Raw genomic sequence first — 23474 nt, forward strand, 5'->3', positions numbered from 1 at the left:
GAGTGCATATAACATGTGAAATCACCCATGTATATCACAAGTCTCCCGAACAGTATAGTCACACCCCAAGGTAATGCAATGAAACCACATAGGGGGACGTCATGTAAAGTAAATCATATACACTTAATAATATGTTAGTAATGATGAATCAATTTACAATCCTGATATTTTTTTTAAATGAAAACTGAGCAGTGCTAAGCAGTGTTCAGCTATGCTTAGCCAGTTTAAACATTGCCTAAACATAAATTCTAAGCAGCAATTAGCTCAGCTAAGTGGATTTGTGCACTGTTAATATTTGCTCAGCATTTACCCCTTTAAGCACTGTTCAACTAATCTTAGCAAATTTATGCACTGCTTAGCTGAGCTTAGCATTTTCAAAATGGTCCACTGACAGCAAAGGGCAGGAATATGGCCTTAATTTAAACCACACAGGTGGGAATACAGCCATAACCTGCTGTAGTCTGATCTCTGCGGGAACCATGTCTGGGGTTGGAGAGGGAGAACACTTTTGGGGGCAGTGCTGGGGCATTCAGGAGTTCAGGATCATGGTTAGGCTCCTTGTAGAAAACCATGATGATAGACCGCTGCAGGGCCAGTATGAGGGCTCTCAGTACAAAATGGACGCCTGGGACCATATGACACATGACCTCACCAGTGCCACAGGAATCCCCTGAACTGGTAAGCAGGTACATCATTATTATGTTAACCTAAAGCAGAGGAAGGGGGAGCTCTTGGCCCAGTGGATCCAAGATGCTCAGGCATGGAATGCTCCAGTAGTTAGTAAGTATCTCATCCATAGCTGTACCAAATCCTAGCCTGAGTATGTGATAGACAGGTATGCATAATGTTTGTTTTCTCCCCCTACAGCTGAAGTGGAGAGGGATAGCAATGTCAAGGCCCATACTGACAGACTGTCAAGGCTGTGCCAACAGGCTGGTGAGTACAGCTCTACCTTGAGTATATACCGAAATAAATAAGAAGGAGTAAATCATTTACTACCAGTAGGTGTAGTATGTTCTGTGTCTAACAATTAAATAAAAAATTGCCAGACTAATATTGATCTACAGGATATGCAGCAATAAATCACTGTGTCATATAAGTACAATAAAGACCTAAACCATTAACTGCTGTGTTTACTCTGGTATGTTGTTGTACAAATATAATTTGTACAGGCTCTTCACAGCAAATATGGCTTTAACAGCATTACTTTACTGAGGTTGTTCTGAGAACCAGCTATTATGCAAAACAGTAGATTTTGGAGCTGTAAAACAAGATATAAATTAAGTATGAAATATGATATGCACTAAGATCTGAACCCTGAATAGTAGTGTCTAATGTATTATAGTTTGTCCCCTGCAGCATTGCCTTGTGTTAACCTTGGCTTTCCAGATTGTATTATGTCAAAAGATTAATACACAGTACACTAACTATCTGGCATGCATGAATCTCAGAATTACAAGGTCAGACTGTCTAAACCACAGAGTAATAGGGAGAAATCAAACAAGACACAGCAGTTCCCCAGTAGCTCTGTATGATGATAAATTGCCTTGTTGTTCATTTTACCACACCCAGACATGGTTCAAATCCAGGGAGTGGTACTGAGATGTGTGCATATATACACTCAAGTAATCTTCAATATTTGTAGTCAGATAGGGGTAACATATATTTTCTCCACAGGTCTTACAGATAAAGAAACATTTGTAGTAGCTGTAGGAAGGGTATACCAATACACCGTGTACAGCTGTCCCACTGTCCAACCCCATGCCTGCAAATGACAGCAGTATAGATGCATACACCATGCACTCTTCCTGATACATGTCTCTCAAGTGTCACACTGTCACTGCAAGTGGTCACTGCTGCCAATCACCTTGGACACAGATATGAATCCAGGTGAAATATGCCAGTAGCAGACACACACAACATTAGTGCAGGGTACCCCTTATTTGTCAGATATGTATCCCTGACATATACAAGCCCCCCTACTAATGTAGTCATTGTTGTCCCAGTCTTCCCCATACCATTACAGGCTGACAGTGTGACAGGTATGTATGTGCTACAAAAGCTATGGGCCATAGGCAGATGTAAAGCTAGGGCAGACCTGTTGAGTATTGAGCAGTACTGTTGTGAAAAATAGAAGCCTATACAGTTGTTAAGGGACTTTTTATCTCCCCCACCCCACATTTACATCATTAATTATTATTCATATACTACGTTTTCCATTTATGCATGTGTTCTGTTTGTATGAAACTGTTTCAAATTTGTTGGTTTGGGTTAATTGGAACACCCACGCATGCTGTTATAACTAATTTTGAAATGTTTTTTTCATGACTAACCAGTATATCTTGGATAACCTCAGCACCATAGCACATTTGGGAAGGCAGATCCTGGTGGATCCACCTGTTCCACCTCATCTGGCCATTGCACTGGGCCCCAGCATGTCTAGGACCCAACCTGGAACTTCCTCAACTGCTGGTCCTCCACCACCTTCAGCTGGAACCACCTCAGAGGATGGGGCCCATCTCCCCCTGGGTGTGTGAGGGGAAAGGTGCCTGTTACCTGCCACAAGTTCCGGGGTATGGTGCGCAGCATCATCCACTCTGAGTTGGATGGACTGCTGCGCCAGATGGAGGGCAACCTGGTGCACCTGGAGGGGCAGGTTGCCCCTGTTATATAGCCCCCAGCACAGCCACCTTCGGGGCTGTGAAGGTGAAGGGGTGACTGCCCATGAGAGGGGACCTCAGTCACACTGTATTCATTTGGGGGCTCATGGGCCTCTGATTCCTAACCACCCTCCATGTCCAAGGTTTTTACCCCCCTCATGTGTCATATACTGCCCCTGTCTGCTGTCTTGTGTGTCTTGTCTGTCTGCAAATGCAACCTATCCTACCCAACCTGCCTCCCCAAACATATCTACAGCCCTTCCCCAACATTCCACTCTCACCTTAATAAAAAAAAAGACATCTGTCCTGCAAAAAAATCATTGCCCCATACATAGCTCTACAGTTTGCCCCATGTCCAGTGACATAAAATCCATCAGCACTCAAATTACTCTACAAATATAGATTGCCAACCCCACTCCCTGTGGGGTGTGAGGCTATGAATTCCAAATTTTTCACATCAGTCACAGCTGTTGCTGCAGTAGAAAAGTAGAGCTATCGTCCTTTCCTACACCCATCCTGCACATCACTAGCTCATTTTCCTAATGTTTTACCCCCTGTTTGCTCCCATTTCACCACTTTCCGATCACCCCTTTCTTTCTTTTCTTTATTTAAAATTAGTGCAGGTGTAAGCAGCGCTGAGTAAACTTCATCTGTTAGCATCACTTAGCTTGGCACAAAACCACTTAGAACTACTTAAAAGAGCTTTAATCACTATATCTCCATCAGCCCTTGTTCTGCATAGCTGTGCACTAAAATCACATCAACATACTACTACACCATCTGAGCTGTGGCAATTTGCAATGCTTTTAAAAACATATCATGCATTATGGTCATTTAATATTAATGAAAAAAATATCACGACTACCAAGTCCTGAACACAGGACCATGTGCACTACAATCACAGCAACCTACCTCTACACCATCTGAACTATGGAAATTCGTAATGGTTTTACAAACACATCATGCACTACAGTCATTTGACATAAGGGAAAAATACACATCCTTAGTACTCTTATATATATATATATATATATATATATATATATATATATATATATATATATATATATATCTATCTATATATATATATATATATATATATATATATATATATATATATATATATTTATCTATATATATCTATATATATATAGATAGATCAAAAGTACGTTTCAGTGAAATGTACGTGTGAACTCACTTTCGTGAAAGTGCATTTTGACAAAAATGCACTTTCACAAAAAAAAAACTCCAAAAAATGCTAAAAGACATAAACAAATAAAACACTACTCACATTTATGCAGGGGGGCAAGCCTCCTGCACCCCCCATGTGTGGGGCTGTGCCCTCCACACCCCCTCTACTTTTATATTCTCACTCCAAGATCGTACTACAGTGGGGAAAAGGGAATATTCCCTTATCCCCACAGTACCATGATCTAAGCAATAGTTTGCTTAGTTGTATAATCAACAATACATGTTGATGTATAACTAAATCTACATGCAAACTGCGTGTTGTTTTTTTTTTTTTTTTTTGCAAAAGTGCATTTTCAATAAAATGCACTTTCGCAAAAGTGAGTTCACTCATGTACGTTTTGTTAAAACATACTTTCGATGTTCAGACCAGGACCCATATATATATATATATATATATATATATATAGAACTACTTAAAAGAGCTTTAATCACTATATCTCCATCAGCCCTTGTTCTGCATAGCTGTGCACTAAAATCACATCAACATACTACTACACCATCTGAGTGGGGTTTGGCTTTATTGGCCTGAAATTGTCCATTAAAATGATGAAACACCTGATGTTCATAAGGGTCATTTGCATATATCCCATAGGCCTCTGTTACAGGAGGTTTGGGAGGTCACTCTTTGAAAGTTTTAGCTTGGCTGGAGTTTTCATTTAGTTTTATATATATATATATATATATATATATATATATATAGACAAAGTAGGGGGATAAAGGGCAAACAATAGTAACATATTTGAAATATAGCTGTTATAAGCGTAGAAGTCTGCAAGAGTAGCATGGTTTGTTTTAACATATATTTTCTGATAGAGTTCAGGTTTGAAACACAAATGATTGTCATCATTTACTGATGTCAATGCTCACATCATCCCAATGATTTGTCAGAAACCAAAACTGTTATGAGGCACAGACCAAAAATATGAGCCACACATCTGGACAGTGTTTAGAAATCTGGACAGTGGAGAGGTATGACTACAGTCATATAACAGAAAGGAAAAAACACTGAGTGCTGCCAACCATTTCACCCAGCACCTTCTGAACTACAGTCAGACCAACCTGGCATTACCCCAAATTAGCTCTAGGGAATTACTCATGCATTTGCAAATATATCATGCACTACAAGGATGTAATTAAAGGGAAAAGCAGACATTGGTGAGAAATTGTCCACCCACAACCATTTGCACCACAGTCACTCAACATATCCGTACACCAACTGAACTCTAGAGTGCAACGACTGTTTGAACAAACATATCCTGATTGCCAGTCACACACTACACTGGCATACACTGCCCAAAGTCACAATCTACTGGGAATCTTGAGGTGTTAGAGGACATTTTTCAGTCTGCCCCTCAAACATATACACCTGATAGACCACCAGCAATTGTAGCAGCATGCACAGATAGAAAATGATCTATGACACTCACATCTGCCACTCTGCCACTCTCCATATTCAGCCCAACAAATATTTATACACTACACTGCTACACAATCATGACAGTCTGTTAACAATGGGCAGACATGCATAACTCTCTGCTGTACAGATTTCCACAGAATGTCCAGGGTGTGGGACCATATATATGGCCACTAGTGCATATACCTTTTGGGAGTCTGCTAAGACACTGGGATGGTATCAGGAGTGAAGTCATTAAATACTGATATACCATACCTCTGAACCTCTTACTGTAAGACATCTGTACAAAGCCTGACATACTTGGGGGACAGGGGGATGAAAAGATGGACATATCTCACAAAATGGTGTTACAAGCTGAAACAGTTGCTGGTGTTACAGGGTTTGTTGTAACATAACATCTCTGAAGGATATGATGTCTGAAACACAAATGGAAGTCAACATTTACTGACTTCAATCCTCACATTATCCTACTGATTTCTCAATAACAGAAATTGTCTGAGGAACAGACCAAAACATAAGAGGCAAATCCTGGGTATTCTGCAGACATCTGGACAGTTGAGAGGTATGTCAGAGACATATCACTGTCAGACATCAAGTCACACAGAAAATGCATGTTCAGACAACCCCTGTAAATCTAGTAATATTCTATGTGTATAACAGCAATACGTACTTACAATATGTACCTAATTCTGGAATTTTGTCCCCCATTTTGCTGGGCTGTCTCCACATATCCTGTTCTGAGAGGTATTTCCACTTACCTTCTCTGAAGCTGTAGCCCCCACACCTCCATAATGTCCTCTTCACAGGCAAGGAAAAGGGGCAAGGCCCACATAAAGGACTTAATTATAGCACTGTTGTGCTATGCCATTGGCTAATGCAAAGACTACACAACTGCTCTGGATGCAGGTAGCAAGTAGGCGACACCAATTGGTGCACAGGCCATCACATGCTCATGAGCATTACCTACAAAAAGACAAGCTTCTGGCTATGCAAAACAGGTCTGAACCCATCTACACAAAGAAAGACTGCGACTACAAAAACCTAAACATTTGCATTATTCTGAGGAAACTCTTCAGCACTGTAACATGTATGTCAATCAATTAACTATGTAATGGAATGGAGAAGGGGGATGCAATAATGTGAAACAGGAAGGTAAACACTAGGTCACAACAAAACATGCTGGACTCACATGTTTATGCTCAAGACCTACAGCCATTCATGATGTCCCGATCTGCAATGACATAGATCACAGCTCTGGCCCCTGAGTCATCTCAGCAAAGGTCAGCTCATGTATGACTACTACTGGAGTTTGTCCAATACTGACTGTGACACTGCTAGGCCAGCTACCTGGGATGTTGTAAATATTTATATGTCACCTATGAATGCTACTATGATACATATGCTTGTCTTACAAATGTAAGAGACTTATATAATGTATTTGCATAGTAAACAACTGGCATGTTGAATTGTATGTTATATACTGAGCTCATACCTTTCAATTATCCTGAGTTTTGCAGACTGACCACATGTTTGCCTCATATTTGTAGTCAATGCCTCATACAGTTGTGTATTATCTGGCAAATCACTGGCAACCCAGTAAAGACTGACATCATAACATAATAGCATACATTTGGATGTTAGATGTCATATAATGCATAGTATTCCTATGAATACAAAACCATCTTTGCTAGCAACCTAGTGAGTTTCAGCTAGATTTATAAAGTGTCAGTATTTTCCAGCCTTTGCTCACCATTGATGTGTGCCCTTCTCCAGATGTCTTGCTCTAACAGGATCTAGGAATCTTAGCATGAAACCAATGTCATTGCAAGTGTACCTTGTCCTGGGGGATGCTGACATTTGTGCAGTCACTGACACCTGGTTTGCAGCTCTGAAGAGCACACTGACTTTTCCAGTTTACTCATCCCACCATACATTTAAACCCAAAATGGAGGGCTGCAAAGCCACAGGAGGTGGAGTTTTAAACATTATCATACACATACACACCTCCAGGATGGCCAAACAGTATGACTCATGGCAGACATCCCAAGTGCAGTTATCTGTTGACAAAACACCTACTCATATCATAGCTAGCTACAGACCTCGAACCATGACTTTGGACACCCACTACACCTATCTGGACTTGCTTGAATTTGTCAAGATTCAACTGTCTACCCTGCTCTTGTGTGACTTTAGTTATCCAACCACAGTGTGCATGACCTATTCTACCTGAACAATGAATGCACAGGGATTCCTTGGATTTGTCAATGCCAGTGCATTGGATCAGCTGGTCAACACTCCTCCAAAAGGTGTAAATATTCTGTACCTTGTCCTAAGCAACATGAGTAGCCACTGTAGCACTCCTACAGTGTCATCCTCCTTAGTAAGATCTGACCACATAGCCATCACTGTTGAGGTCACCATCTCCTCTGCCCCCCCCATTGTCAGGGTCAAACAAAAACACTTTGCAAAACTGATGATAAATCTATTCAGAGCTGGTATAAGTACCTTTACTGCCACCATCCCATCAGTTGGAACTAGCAGTAGTGTCCAAGCCTACACCACAATACTATGCGAGCACCTACATAGCTGTATGCACTCAGCAATACCTGACAGAACAAACTCATGTCCCTCAAGGTAGGGTAAACCTCTGTGGTGGACAGCAGGAATACACAAATACCGGAAGTAATTGCTGGACAGGGTAAAGACAGAGCAGGTACCTAATTGGAATCAATGTCACTTTGATGTGAACAAGCAAATAAGGTCACAGGTGAATTACCCTAAGGCTAACATTAAGTGCAAATTGGACACATCCACAAAGGCCAGTCACTAGGCCTTCCACAAATATGAGTGTGATCCCAGAGGCAACACCCAAATCTGCTCTGTAGTGGTGTTCAATAACACCACATACACATACGGCATAGATATAGCCAACCTGCTGCAGACGGGTTAAGTATAAACATCACCCCCCTGTCCCCCCATCGGTACACATGGACATGCACAGCACCTGCTCCCCTCCCCTCATCATCAGAAAGCAAGTCCATAATGCCCTCTCAAAGGTAACACATAGAAGTCTCCATAGACCTGATACCATCCTTGGATGCATCCTACATGAACTCAGGCATGAGCTCTCACCTCCATTACACATTGTAGTCAACCAAAGCCTGAGCACCAGTGTCATTCCATTTGCACAGAGGCCATCCTTATACACAAAGGTGGGAGCAATCCACTGACCCAGCCAATCATATGCATATCAGCCTAACTGGCCTTATCTGCAAAGGCATGGAAGGCAATATCAAGGACCTTGTAAACAGGGACATTGGGAACCTCAAAATGATTAAGCCCACACAGTGTGGTATTGTCAAAGGGAGATCAGGCCTGTCAAACCTGGTTGACTTCTTTAAAGTGGTCAACAAACAAGAATGAGGGGAAGACAGTGCACACTGCCTACTTTCACCTAAACCAAATCTCTCAAAATAATCCCCGGGTGGCCATGTTACATAGGCCTACACAGCTAGGTATCAACCTGTATGTTACCAGATGGGTAGCTAACTGGCTGAATGATAGCACCCAACTGGTCAAAGTAGTGGAAGCCACCTCTAGTAGTAGACTCTTACAGAGTGGTGTATCTCAATGATCAGTCTGGAGTCCTCTACTGTTTGAGATATATGCTTCTGAGGTACATGAAAAAAAACAATGGTCTGTGGTTGACCAGGTTTACAGATGATTGCAAGCTGGCCACTGTCTTACATTCCCCTACTGATGTGAGCATTCTCCAAGGGGCCCTTACCCAAATTAATGACTGGTGTCAGAAGCATTGCCTCAAACTGAATACGAGGAGATGCATCATTTCCCCTGTTGTGGTAGATGCCATCCACACAAATTATGACAGTAATGATAATGTACTGAGCATGCAATCAGGTGTGAGGTGACTTGTGCACCAAGGTCAGTAGAAACCTGACAGTTTCCCACCATGTGGGCACCATTGTATGGAAGCTGTCTACATGGCCCACCTAACAAATATGGGTATGTCATACAGGAACCAGGAGGTCACAACATCACTGAACTCCACCATTATCAGACGCATTACTGAGTACAATTTATTTATTTATTTATTTTACATTTGTTGACCGGGCTAGTCTAGCTGGATACATGTCCATTTTCAGTAGAGGCCCGAGGAGTTAAGCTCCAGAGTTTAAGAAGAAGTACATTTACTATATTACAAGAAAGTAAGGGAAAACAATATGCAAAGAGTACACACAAAAATGAGCCAAAAAAAATTACAAGCAAGGTTATACAGTTAACAATATAAAAGCTTAACAATATAAAATATAAAATATATATATTTTTTTTATTAAGTAGTTTGAAGGGGAGGTTAAAAGGGAGAGTGTGTAAGATAAGAGGGGGGTTAGGGTTATAGGATGAAGGGATTTGTCTGATGGCATAGAGTGTTAGTCAGGATTAGTGCAGGGGCACATCCATTGAGATTTGAGGTGGAGTTTAATTTTCTTTTCAAGAGAGATTTCGAGGGAATAGTGATAAGTTCAGAGGGGAGCAGATTCCAATGTTTTCCAACAGTGTTGGAAAAGAGGGAATCACCAGCTTTGTTGTTTGATTTGTCAATATTTACAAGAAATTTGTGTGCAGATCTTAGGGATTTTAGGTTATGGTAGGGGTGGATAAGGGTAGATAGTATAGGTGTTTTGTCAGGTTGATGCAGAATTTAATGGGCAATGGTTAATTGATTTTAAGCTGGTGCTGAAATTCAAGCCAGCCTAGTAGTTTTAGATTGATACAATGGTGGGTTTTGAATGGGTTGCCTGTAGCAAATCTTGCTATATTGTGGTAAGATTTCTCTAATTTAAGAAGATTTTTTTTTGATAGGTTTGTTAATATGGGGGAGGCATAGAGGAGGGGAGAGATAAGGTGGGTTTGAGCAATAGTAATTCTAGAGTCTGGAGTGAGGAAAGGTTTGATTCGGTAGAGAGAGCCTATTTTTTTGTTAGTATTTTTCAAGGTGTTGTTTATATGTGTATCAAAGTTAAGGTTGTTATCTATGGTAATTCCTAATAGTTTAGTCGTGAGGTCTTGAGATATAGGTGTGCCATTTTTAGATGATATTGTAAAGTCTATATGAGGAGATTTACTGGAGGGTGTAAAGAGGAGGAGTTTAGTTTTTTTTTGGGTTAAGTAGGAGACAGCGTTGGGAAAACCATTCTTCAACGGAGTTAAATATGTGTTGTGTAAGGGAGTGAAGATTAGGTACTGTTGTGGCTGAGCAAATGAGTGTGGAATCATCTGCATATTGAATGCATGTAGCTTGTGGAACTATTTGGTGGAGGTCATTGATAAACAAAGAAAACAGAAGGGGACCTAATATAGACCCTTGGGGAACACCAATGGTAACAGGAAGCTGCGAAGATAGGGTGGTTTTCCAGAGAACTGCTTGGTGTCTGTCATTTAAGTAGGATTTAAACCAGTTAATGGGTTGGGTTTCTAGTGACATAGATTCAAGGATATTTATGAGTATTTGGTGGTTAACCATGTCAAAAGCTTTTGAGATGTCTAGGAAGAGAGCTGAGGAAAGTGTGTTGTGGTTACGATTTTTGTTGATGGCGTCTGTAAAGGAGAGGGGGGCAGTGGTGGTACTATGGGAAGGTCTGAAGCCATGCTGGGTATTAGAAAGTAAGTTGTATTTGAGAAGATGGTTCAGCAGTTGCTTGTGTATACATCTTTCCATGATTTTTGATAAGGGAGAGAACAGGGCTATAGGGCGGTAGTTTGAAAATTCAGTAGAGTTTCCACCCTTGTGAAGTGGGATGATGTGAGATATTTTCCAAAGTTTTGGGACATATCCCTCTGTGATGGTTCTGTTTACGAGTATGGAAATTGGGTAGGCTATGGAACTGGCTGCTAATTGCAAGTATTCTGTGGGTAGTAAGTCAGCAGAGGGGGTACAAGGTTTGAGTTTTTTGATAAGGGAGAGTATGTAGGTTGTGGGGACAGGTTGGAAGAGAAAAGGGGAGGTGGCTTTAAGTCATATTTAGATATAACTGTGTCATTTGTAGAGAGTTGACTAGCTAGAATATGAATTGTGTCTGTAAAGAAGGAGTTAAAGTCGTTGGCAATTTGGTTGTGGTTCATTGTGTCAGAGCCTTGTGGGTTGGGTGTGGTAGGTTTACTAGGCTGTAGTAGCTCATTTATATTGGCCCAGAATTTTTGTGGGCAATTTTTGCGAGTTTGCTGAGATTTTAAGTAATAGTTTTTTTTATCGGTCATTATGGCTTTTTTGGTCTCATCTCTTAGTAGTTTGTAGTGTTGGTAGTCTGCCATTTTTTTTTGTAGAGCAGGATTTGTTCCAGATCTTATTTTTGAGTTGGATTTTTTGCTTTGTTTCTATTGAGAGCCATGGGGCAGATTTGGTTTTAATTCTAATAGATCGAGTGGGAGCGTGATGGTTAAGTATGGTTAGGAATTTTGCATTAAAGTAGTCTACAGCTTCATCTAGGGGAAGGTATTTCAAGGGTGACCAGATACAAGCATATAGTTCATTTTTAAAGAGTTCCAAATTAAAGTTTTTTTTGGTTCTGAGTGTTCTAGTTATGCTTTGGGTAGGGGGGGTTAATTTTGAGCCTGATAATGTAGGTAAGTAAGTGATCACTTATATCTTCAGGGATGGTTCCTGTTTCATAAATATGGGGCTGATTGTTGGTGAGTATCCAATCTAGGATGCTTTCTTTATTGTTGGCTTTATTTGTTCTAGTGGTGGAGGTGATAGTTTGGGTAAACCCATAAAGATTAATGTGGCTAGTAGGGTGTTTGTTACAGCAAGATTGCCAATCAATGTTTAGGTCGCCTAAGATGAATGTTTCTTGGGGTAAGTTTAGGGATAGCCAGCATAGGATGCTTTCCATGGTGGAAATGTTATTTCCAGGGGGGATATAGATGCATATGATAAAGATAGATTTGACTGAGTTTAGTTTCAGTTTGGTGATAAGAATTTCTGCATTAGAGTCCTGAGGGGTTTTTTGTTGGAAAGTGGTTATTTGAAGGCTAGATTTAAATAGGATGGCTACTCCACCTCCTTTTTTAGCAGCCCTGTCTAGGCACAGGATGTTATAGCCAGGAGGGGTGATTTCAGTGTCTTTTGTAGAGGGTTTCAGCCAGGTTTCAGTTAGGCAGATTATGTCGAAGGAGTAGTGTTCTAAGAGAGCATGGACTTGTGTTATTTTGTTGTTAATACTACGTATGTTGAGGTTTGCTATTGAGAGTGAGTTGTGCTTATTTGGTAGAGGACTAGTACTTGGGATTTGATTAAAGTTCTGATTATTAGTGGAGCTAATAGGACCTGGGTTTGGGTGAATATCTCCATCTTTAAGGGGACAGAGAAGGGTTTGATAAGAAAGGTTTCTATATTTGCTTTGGGGCAGAGGTAGTCTTTTAGGATTTTGTTGGGTATATTTTAAGTGGGTAATTCTATGATATTTTGGTAAAAGGTAGTTAGGTGTAGAAGTGATGTTGATATGTTGGTTATGGAATGTAGGAAGTGCTGCAGTAGTATGTGCTCCTTTGGCATGTACCTTGCCAAGCAAATGCAGCCATTGCAATGACCACAGAGGTTCCTGACCAGACAAATCCAGGGTTCACAACACCTATCCTATACAGATAGGCTGAAAGCCCTGTCCCTGTACTCAGTCTCATACAGACTGTTCATAGGCAACCTGCGTCTGGCATACAAGCTCATGTCCAAACTAGTCTTGATGGCATTTTTGCATTTCCATAAGACAAACCCCACTCATGCAACATGCATGCAAGGCCCACACCTGGTCTGTGACATGTATAGTACTTGTTGACAGGATAGTGTGGTGTCCCACACAATACACATTCTGTAAAATATACTCCCTCCCCATGTCTAGCAGAATATCTGCATAGCCCTCTTGAAGAAGAAGCTGGATGACTGCATGGGAAAAAGAAAAGACACCTCTGGTGTCCAGCTGGACAGGGGAAACATGTGCTGGCATAGAAGTGACATGGGCAAAAGTTTGGGCCAGACTTTTGAGAGCATCCGGGTCAATAGCCTGATATCATCTTATGAACCTATGCACCTAGCACTTTATATGTTTCCTGTATGTATTGCAGACTGTCCTGCAATGTTGTCTGAAATTAATCTCTGTGAGTCTGAACTTTGTAGGTACTGCAGTGATAGAATATTCTCTTGTTCCTTCATTAGTTATTATAACATATCGTTAAACCTTGCCATTGTGTCTGATCTGTATAGCCGTAAGTCAACTCATACTGCACTTGCATATGCACTTGGTGACACTGTATAGTTCACTCCAATAGCCTTGGTCTTGGTCACACTTATCAGTCTGCTAATAGGCCCCCTCCAGAGTAGGATTTGTCACCCTTTGTTGAGGGCCTTAGAGTAGCTGTTAAAGAGATGGATTGTGTCAGTCAGAACTACCATAAGGTCTGGCCTGAAGGGCCCAAAGTTGACAAAGCTGTGCCACATTTTACTAGAAGTAGTGTGTGTGTGTGTGTGTGTGTGTGTGTGTGTGTGTGTGTGTGTGTGTGTGTGTGTGTGTGTGTGTGTGTGTGTATCAGCAAACAATACTGCAGGGTATTAATTTACATATGTTGTCTTCCCCTCACAGGTGAACATGGGAGTTGGTGTCTCTTCCCATCACAACATGATGTCAGTGTCTTAGCAGACTCTCATGATGATGGTGGTCATAGTGAGGCACATGTGGGGTTGTCAGGGGTTGAATCTGTACCATTGGTTGGTATCCCACTTTCATCCGTAATGTTCCTGCACAGAGTCAGTATGCCTATACATACCTAGTCCCCATCAGCCACAGATAATGGACATTTGGAGGGTGGTAGCATGGAACAGGCTAGTGTGGTGACTATGGCAAATGTGAGTGTAGACACTAGTCATAGCCAGAGAGTAGGCGAGGTCACACACAGGCAGATGGACAGGGTTGCTCGATGGAGGACTGCTGCCCATCAGGCCCCTGTCACAAGTGTCACAGCAGGTGTTACCAGATACATGTTATGGTCCATCATGGAGCACAGGCGCATATTGACTGCAACACCAGACAGATGCTCAGGGTCATGAATGGAGTGCTTCCTGCCATGTGTGATGACCTCCCTGGCATTTGTGATGCCATATGTGATTTTGCCAATGTAGTGGATAGACGTCGGAGTGAGACATTGTCACTGCTCACTGTGAAATGTCTGTTCTTGAGCATGTGGTGGGAGTAGGGAATCAGCCAGATGGACATAGGTCAGCAACATGATCAGCTGCAAGCCCACATGGCTGTGCACATTCACAGTCCCATAGTGGCAGTACCACCAGCACTACCAAAGGGAGGTTGCTGTCCACATCAGACTAGATAGGCACGTGGTCCTGGCCAGTCCCGTCAGTGATGTGGATCCAGCAGACAGCAGTCACCATCAGGGAGTAGTACTGCATTTGTATTTGGGCCTAGTGGTACCAGTGAGACTCCTGGCAGAACCAGTTCCTGCATCCCTGGTGGGAGATAGTGAACAGTACATCCTGCCATGTATGGTCCACTGCTGTCCAACATAGCCCTGTGGCAGGCATCCACATGGCTTGATTGTGTGCATAAAAATACTCACACATCTCTATCACAGGCCAGTCACCATTAGACATGCACAGCTCCTCTGCATGGCCCAGTTTAACACCACCCCTCTGGACACACACATGCACACACACACACACACACACACACACACACACACACACACACACACACACACACACACACACACACACACACACACACACACACACACACACACACACACACACACACACACACACACACGCACACACACGCACACACACTCATGCACACACACACATGATATCAACCATATGGCCCAGCCTAGGTCTCTGGAAATTCCACAACACACCTTTGTACATGTGATGATACTTGTGCCACATCCCTGTTATCCATTTCATAGATGCAGGGACATGCTCATATGGGTCTGATGCACAGGGTGAATATAGTACAGCATAGTAGTGTAATACTGTGTAAGATGTGGTCTGCTAGAAATAGTTATGGGTACACATCGAGGTGTATGTACTTTTTTAGCCATGATGCATTATTGCTGTTAGTACTGCAGACTGACTGTAGTGTCATGTACTGTATTCTCTTTGTGTTTCAGGTGTCTGTGTGTCTACAGGCTGTGGGCCGGCTGTCAGTAGCAATGATGAGTATGGTTGAATGGAAACACAGCGACCTTTTGATAGCCAAGGTGCAGCTGTATATATACATGTTTACCAGGTGTGTTTACATGCAACAGTGTGTGAGGGACAATTGTGGCAGACAGTGTGATCTTGCATACATGCCGTTGACACAGACAGCTAGCCTTCATACATGTCACCTGGGTATTTTGTAGTACCGCAGGCTCACACATACAGAGGAGGTTACTTGAGTATGGGCACTAGGTCCCTCATAAGTTTAGCCATTACCTTAACTGCAACTGATTTACCTATCAGCACCTGTTGCCCATGCCCTTTCTGTCCCATCCACTCAACCTTCATGCAGTTGATGAGGGTATGCCTGCTACTATGTATGACAGGTTTGGGGTATTTATTCCTGACACAGGTCAACCTGTGTTAGTCTAACCTGACAATCACCAGTATGTGTGTCTGCTAACTCATATGCATTTCTGGCCTCTCATGCTGGTAGTACACACAGACTCATAGTCCTGTACATGGGACAGTTGTCAAAGGGCTGAGCACAGCCCCTACATGCATAGGGGATATGCCTCACAAACACTACTCTAGTTATTAGTATTGAGATTAGAACCTCTACCTGTCTAATTATTTGTAGTATAGTATTACACAGTTTTTGCACATGCCACAGAGCTTAGAGGGCTGACAAGTGTGTACATGTATTTCTAAGATGCATGACATCAGAGGGCCTTGTAAAGTGGAGCAATGGGAAGTGTAGAGTGTGCTGCATGCCTCAAAATGTTATAACCCACACCCCCAAAGGATATGATTTCACCCAAACACACACAGGTAGGATATGATTCACACACACACACACACACACACACACACACACACACACACACACACACACACACACACACACACACACACACACACACACACACACACACACATGCACACACAATATCACAGTTGCCAGTATTGAGTTTAGAACCCCTATCTATTTAGTTATGTGTACTACAGTGTTACGCAGTTATCACACGTGCCACAGAGCTTATAGGATTTAACAGTGTCCCAAGGTACTTCTAAGGTGAATTACATCAAGAGCGCTTGTAAAGTATGGCAGTGGAAATGTACTGGGTGGGAAGGGCATCTGAATACATTACCCTACAAACACCTTCACATACACACACACATTTGCCAGAACTGAGTAGAATTCTTCCCTATCCAGTTATTTATACTATGGTGTTACTCAGTTATTACGCATGCTGTGGAGATTATAGGGCTTAGAGCTGTCCAGAGGTACTTCTAAGGATCAATGACATCAGCAGGACTGCTAAAGTAGGGTACTGGGAAGTGTTGTGGGTGGAAAAGTCCTCAAAATACTTCATCCTACAAGCATACACACAAACACGTGTGCACACACACTTGCTGGAACTGAAAATAGAACCTTGGTCTATTTAGTTATTTGTACTATACAATTACATAGTTATTGCACATGCCACAGAGCTTATAGGGCTGGGGCTGCCCAAAGGTACTTCTAAGGGGAATTACATTAGCAGGAATGCTAAAGTAGAGCACTGGGAAGTTTACTGAGTGGGAATGGCCTAAACCTGTTTCACCTGCAAACAAACACACCCACACATACATACACACACACACACACAAACACACACAGACACATGCACACACTTACATTTGCCAGGACTGAGATTAGAACCCCTACCTATCTAGTTATTTGTACTACTGTGTTACGCAGTTATCGCATCCACTACAGAGCTTATTGGGCTTACAAGTTTCCAATGATACTTCTAAGGTGAATGACATCAGCAGATCTTGTGATGCAGGGCAATGGGAAGTGTACTGAGTGGGAACAACCACTTAATACTTAAACCTACACACACACACACACACACACACACACACACACACACACACACACACACACACACACACACACACACACACACACACACAGACACACACACACAGAGGCAAGTGATGTGATATTATAACCACCATTTCAGTACTATTACACAATGGAGCTCACCTTCATGCTGGCATGTGCAACTAGTTAATACCGGTATGCCACTGTCCACAGCAGGACATCATTCTATGCCATTCAGGGTATCCCTGTGCATAACCCAGTGTGTGTGTGTGTGTGTGTGTGTGTGTGTGTGTGTGTGTGTGTGTGTGTGTGTGTGTGTGTGTGTGTGTGTTTCTCTAGTTTCCTCTCTCTGTCACTGTCTGTCTCTTTCTTCCCCACATCTATGTGTGTGTATGTGCTTGACATATTATATGTTGCCCATATATATGTCTGTGTATCACACACAACAGATGCAGATATATCACATATGGGCCACCTACAGCTAGCTGAGGGTAATCCTGTCTGATGGATGTGTGTAGAGACAGTGAAGGTGTACATAGCTGTCTGTATGCAAAAACATATATGCAAAATACAGTTATATACTCTGATGTGGGTTCCAACATGGGCTGTGATTCTCTAAGTATAGGAACATGCCTGGTATGACTTTTCAAAGTAAGAGTGGAACTCCATTCCAGAGGTAGTTGTACTCTGGTCTGGTGCTTTATGTGCTACAGCTATTCCTCTCAAAAGTAAACAGGTAGTTGCTAGAGGTAAAGGGTTTCTTTTAGATGACATTTTCTGACATATCTGACATCTGACACTGGAATGTATTGTATAATTACCTAGTGACAGACATCCTCAGATCATCACAGTGCTTTACCATAGGAATACAAGATGTATGATGCACAGACCAATATTATGAGCCCAACTATAGACATTTTTGTCCATCGAGGCTAGTTGAGAGGTATGGCTACAGCCAATTGATTGATGAAGCTGTGTAAACAGTCCAGCAACTTGGTGATATACTGGCTGGGGATCTCCTGCTTGTGTAGCATTCATCTTACCTGAAAAGTCATATCCTGGCATGGCCATACCTCTCAACTGTACATTTTTTGCCAGATTGTCCAGTTGTTTGTCTAGAAGTTTCATCCAGTTTACATAAACTTGTGTTTTTATGGCAAGTTAGTTGCAAATAATTAAAGACTGACATTACAAAATAATGATAGACATTGGTGTTTCAGACTTTAAAACCTTCAGACAATTCCTGCTAATGCAAAACCCATTATTCTGCCAACTTTCTCAGTTTGTAAGAGGAATCTTTACAACACGTGCCTATCATTGGGCCTTTGTCCCACTTTTGCTTATGACCTTGTCCAGATGTCTTGCAGTCACAGGTTGAGAGATATGGGTGTGGGTACAGAGTTTATTCTACTGTGCAAAAATGTCCATTATATATGTAGTATATCCAAATAGCCCTGTGACTTCCAGGTATGTCAGTAGCAAAGCTGTACAGAGTAATGTGGTGAACCACTGACAGACAGTTGTGCATAGGTTGATAGATTGATATGATGTTAGTAGGGTATTGGCCCTGAAGACCTTATAACCCATGCAGATGAGAGTGCAGCCCATGTTAAGACATGGCAGCACACAGAACCCCTGTCCAGCAGGGCACAGGTGGAATCACAGGATTGTATTTTGTGTTTCCCATGCACTTATACAGGGAGCACATCTATAAAGGTATTGAGGCACTTGTCTTGATGTGGGCAGGGAGTGTATTCCACAGATGGGGGAGTGTGTGGGACATGTATCTGTCACACCAACAAGCCGTACTGATATCACAAACCAGGTTGATGCTGTGCCTGTGGGTTGATCGCATGGGCCTTTGTTTGGGTTTTTTATTTTGTTGCGGACCTCCACTTACATGGGTGTGTGTTGTGTATTTTCAGGTGATGTTTACTGACTCCATACACTGTCTGGCACCTATGTTACTGCACATTTTTTTCTGGTGTGCACATTCTCCATTTGTCTGGCCAGTGGTTCCACTTACCCTTATGTGTGTCTCTTTGTCCTTCTGTAGCCCAGTCACAGGCTGTGCCCACATTGGCTGCCGTTATGTATTTGTAATCCTGATATGAGTGGGGTAAATGCGGTAACATCACACACAAGGCTGTGGCCTTCACACCTCTGTGTGTACCTATTTAGCAGATTGTCCATCATTGCACCACTACATCTGCTGTGGTCCTCAGATGGTTTGTGTTGCTATATGTTATTATAAGGCTACATGTTGGCCTTGCTGTCAAACCATCACAGACTGATATCTGGACAGGCCCATATATGACATTCAGATAAAGGCCCACACATGGGGACAGGGTGTTAATACTCTTCTGCCAAAAACAGACAGTTGGGAGACCAGTTTGGTATTTGCTGGCTTTCTCTTATGGATATGGCATCTGCTTCCCCACTGTCTGCCGTTGATGTTTTGACATGACCCTTTCTTGTTTTGCAAATAGTTGGCAGGCAAATACAATATTAGGACAAGCAGAACAGATATAAAAGGCATACTTGTGCTCTTTCTGTGACAACCTCTCATTCCAGGGGCATAGATTTTGGCCAGTGACATGTTGTCAGTGCTGACACAGCAGATTGGCAACTTTTTATAACCTGGCAGTACACTGACCTTCAGGTACCTGCTGTCCTACTAGGCACTATACCTCCCGACTATTTAGAACCAGACATCTGGACAAAGCCATAAGTAGTTTGGAGACAGAGGCCTACTTATAGGGACCATTGTTAATGATTGGCCTTACAAACCTAGAAAGGTGATACAATAACTGTTTTTGCATTAGCATTCATTTTCCTAAAGGGTATGAAGTCTGCGACTACAATCTGTCATTATTTTATGACTTTAGTATTTTGTGATTTGCCAGTGATTTGCCAGAAAACCACAATTTCATGATAAAGAGACCATAAATATGATTCAAACCTCTAGACATTCTGAAAAATGTCTGTACAGTTGAGGGGTATGCTAGGCACTGTGTAGGTTAGTCTGATCTGTGTACTGTCCATATGTGTGGCCCCCTGTCCATGACCTGTCCAGCTTTTCTGCAGTAACAGATATTGACATCTGGACAGTGTGTACAACTCCTACCATAGCTGTATTTGACATGCAGAATCGTTGGCACTGCAGTTCTTGAAACATGGACCCTGTCAACCACAGTACTGTATCTAGGCCATTAAAGCACGATAACCAAGTGTAAGTGCAGGCCACATATTGACAGTATTGACCACAAATATACATAGCTCATTGACCCCTGCATATTGTGGACATGCAACAAGTTATGAAGTTGATTGGGACAACCCTGGGAATGTGTGCTCTGCTGCTAATACCCTGCAAACATTACTGTAAATAGATTTCTATGGGAACATGGATGTGTGGGGGGTGGGGGGCACACTGGTCAACTGTCCACATTTGCACAGACTGTGCTGACATTCCCTTTACATTTTGGTTCCATTTAGCATAGTATTGTGCCTGTCTTGGAGACTATAGGTATATCACTAAAGACCACAGATTAGATTGTAATGGCATACATTTGGGTTTCAGACTTCTTACACTTCAGAGCCTTACTGCAACTGCAAGACCTGCTGTGATATTACTGTGTAAGTCTGTATGGGCATATGTCATCATTGTCTCCATTTGTGGGCTTTGCCAGACATTTCATTGTGTTTTTCTATGGCTGACTTGCTGAGTGAGGCTGAGGGGAGAGTATGGGACCCACACACTGACATCCATGCATGTGACCTATTACCCCCCCCCCAGTTTGTTAACCCCTCACATATACTGCAGTGAGATTTGTCACCTAGAGGACTACGGCATTCTCTGGGGAAGCCAATATTGGGCAGACATTTCCTGTTGTCCCACATAGCTGCCAGTTGTCTGCTGCTATCCCGGTAGGCTACCCAATTCCCTTGCATGCATGCAGCAATACCATAGGTATGCTACCACAATGTATTACTCCATTAATTTATTGTTAAGAAAACTGACTTACCTTGTGCCTGCAGCAGTTGTGAGGATGGTGCTTGAGGACTGGCTCTGTCAGATGCATGCAGTACACAGCCTATACATGGTAAGACACATTTAGTGTGATGTTTCTGGCATGCCATTTTACTGTGTGTGCAAGTCAGAGAGAGGTGTCAGTCCCTGGGTCCCTACATTGTCAGTGTGTGTGCTATGCATTGTCTCTTTGTCAAGGCCTGGGCATACTGTCCATCTGCCTACAGGAGCAGGCTCGGAGGGTTCCTACTCCAAGTCCCCCTGTGCCTCTAGGGGCCTTGGCAATGGCGGGGGGCTATGTGGCCCTTCCCTGTGATGTTCCTGTGTAGCTATTTCCACAGGATCATATTGTGTAGCATGGCACATACTATGAACATGTGTGCACATGTGGCTGGAAAGTACTGCAGGGCTTCACCATATATGACAAGGCAGCGAAACTGTGAATTGAACATCTCAAACACATGTCTATAATGTTCCTGGTTTGTGTGTGTGCCTCATTATGGCATTCTTCAGTGTATGTGTGTGCATTTCTGATGGGTGTCATCATCCACTGCTCCTGTGCATAGCCAGCATCCTCCACCAGATGGCCATACAGGATGTCCCCCCTGTCAAATGTCTGGTACAGCTGTGATGCATGCCAAATGTGGGAGTCGTGATAACTACCAGGGCTGCCAGCACACACATTCATGATAATGCACTGGGCATACACATGACCTGGCAGTTGATGGAGTGATAGCCCTTGTGGTTGACATAGACTACTCTCATCAACAGGTGGTGCTTTGATGTGGATATGCATGCAGTCTATGGCACACAGTAAATCTGGGTAGTCTGCTACATGGTGGAAGAGATGCATATTCCTGGTTCTCTCCTCACGGGTGCTGGGAAATATATGTGCTCACCAGCATGTGTTCCCATGACATCCAGGAACTGGTGGAGTACCCTGGATGCAGATGCCTGTGAGACGCCCTTGATGTCCCCAGTAGGTCTCTGGAAGGTACCTGTAGCTATCATTCTTAAGGCTACACATACCTTGGTTTCAACTGGGATGGGTTCTCTTCTGTTGGCTCAGGGTCTGAGGTGAGGCCAGCACAACTTGCAGAGTTGCTGAAGTAATCACCTGTTCACTCTGTAGTGCTCTAGTATCTCTATAAGTGAAAAAAAATGTTAGGGGCTGCCATTGCTTTGATCCATCACTATGTGCTAGAGGTTGAGGGCGGTGAGGAGGATAATGCTGACAACTGCCACAGACCGAGGAGGAGAAGAGTGTTCAAACCAAGGTAACTTACCAGGGGCTACATGATCTGGAGATAGTAGAGCACTACAGGGTGGGCAGAGACATACTACAGCAAATCATTGAGCTGTGCCAGCCTGAACTTAGACTCAGAGCCAACAGAGGGGAGCCAATCCTAGTGGATACCAAAGTATGCATAGCTTTAAGACTACTACCAACAGTTACTTTCCAAAGACCTACTGGGGACATCATGGGGGGTGTCACAGGCATCCACATCCTGGATACTCTACCATTTCCTGGATGCCATCCCACCACATGCCTGTAAGCACATTTACTTCCCCAACACCCATGAGGAGAGGACCAGCAATATGAATCTCTTCCACTGTGTAGCAGAATACCTGGAGGTACTGGGTGCAATAGACTGCATGCACATCCACATCAAAGCATCACCCAGTGAACATGGTAGGGTCTACATAAACCGCAAGTGCTCTCCCTCAATCAACTGCCAGGTTGTGGGCAATGCCCAGGGCATTATCATGAATGTATGTGCTGGCAGGCCTGGAAGCTATCACAACTCCCACGTCTGGCATTTGTCACAGCTGTACCAGGCATTTGTCAGTGGGGATATCCCATATGGCCATCTGGTGGGGGATGCTGGCTATACACTGTAGCCGTGGATGATGACACCCATCAGAAATGCACGCACACCCACTCAAGAATGACATAATGATGCACACACACAAACCAGGATCATTATAGAGTATGTGCTTGGGATGCTCAAGTCATAGTTCAG

The sequence above is a fragment of the Protopterus annectens genome, chromosome 1.part1 (assembly GCF_019279795.1).
Source record: "Protopterus annectens isolate FY-2018-M chromosome 1.part1, PAN1.0, whole genome shotgun sequence".
Taxonomy (NCBI): Eukaryota; Metazoa; Chordata; order Ceratodontiformes; family Protopteridae; genus Protopterus; species Protopterus annectens.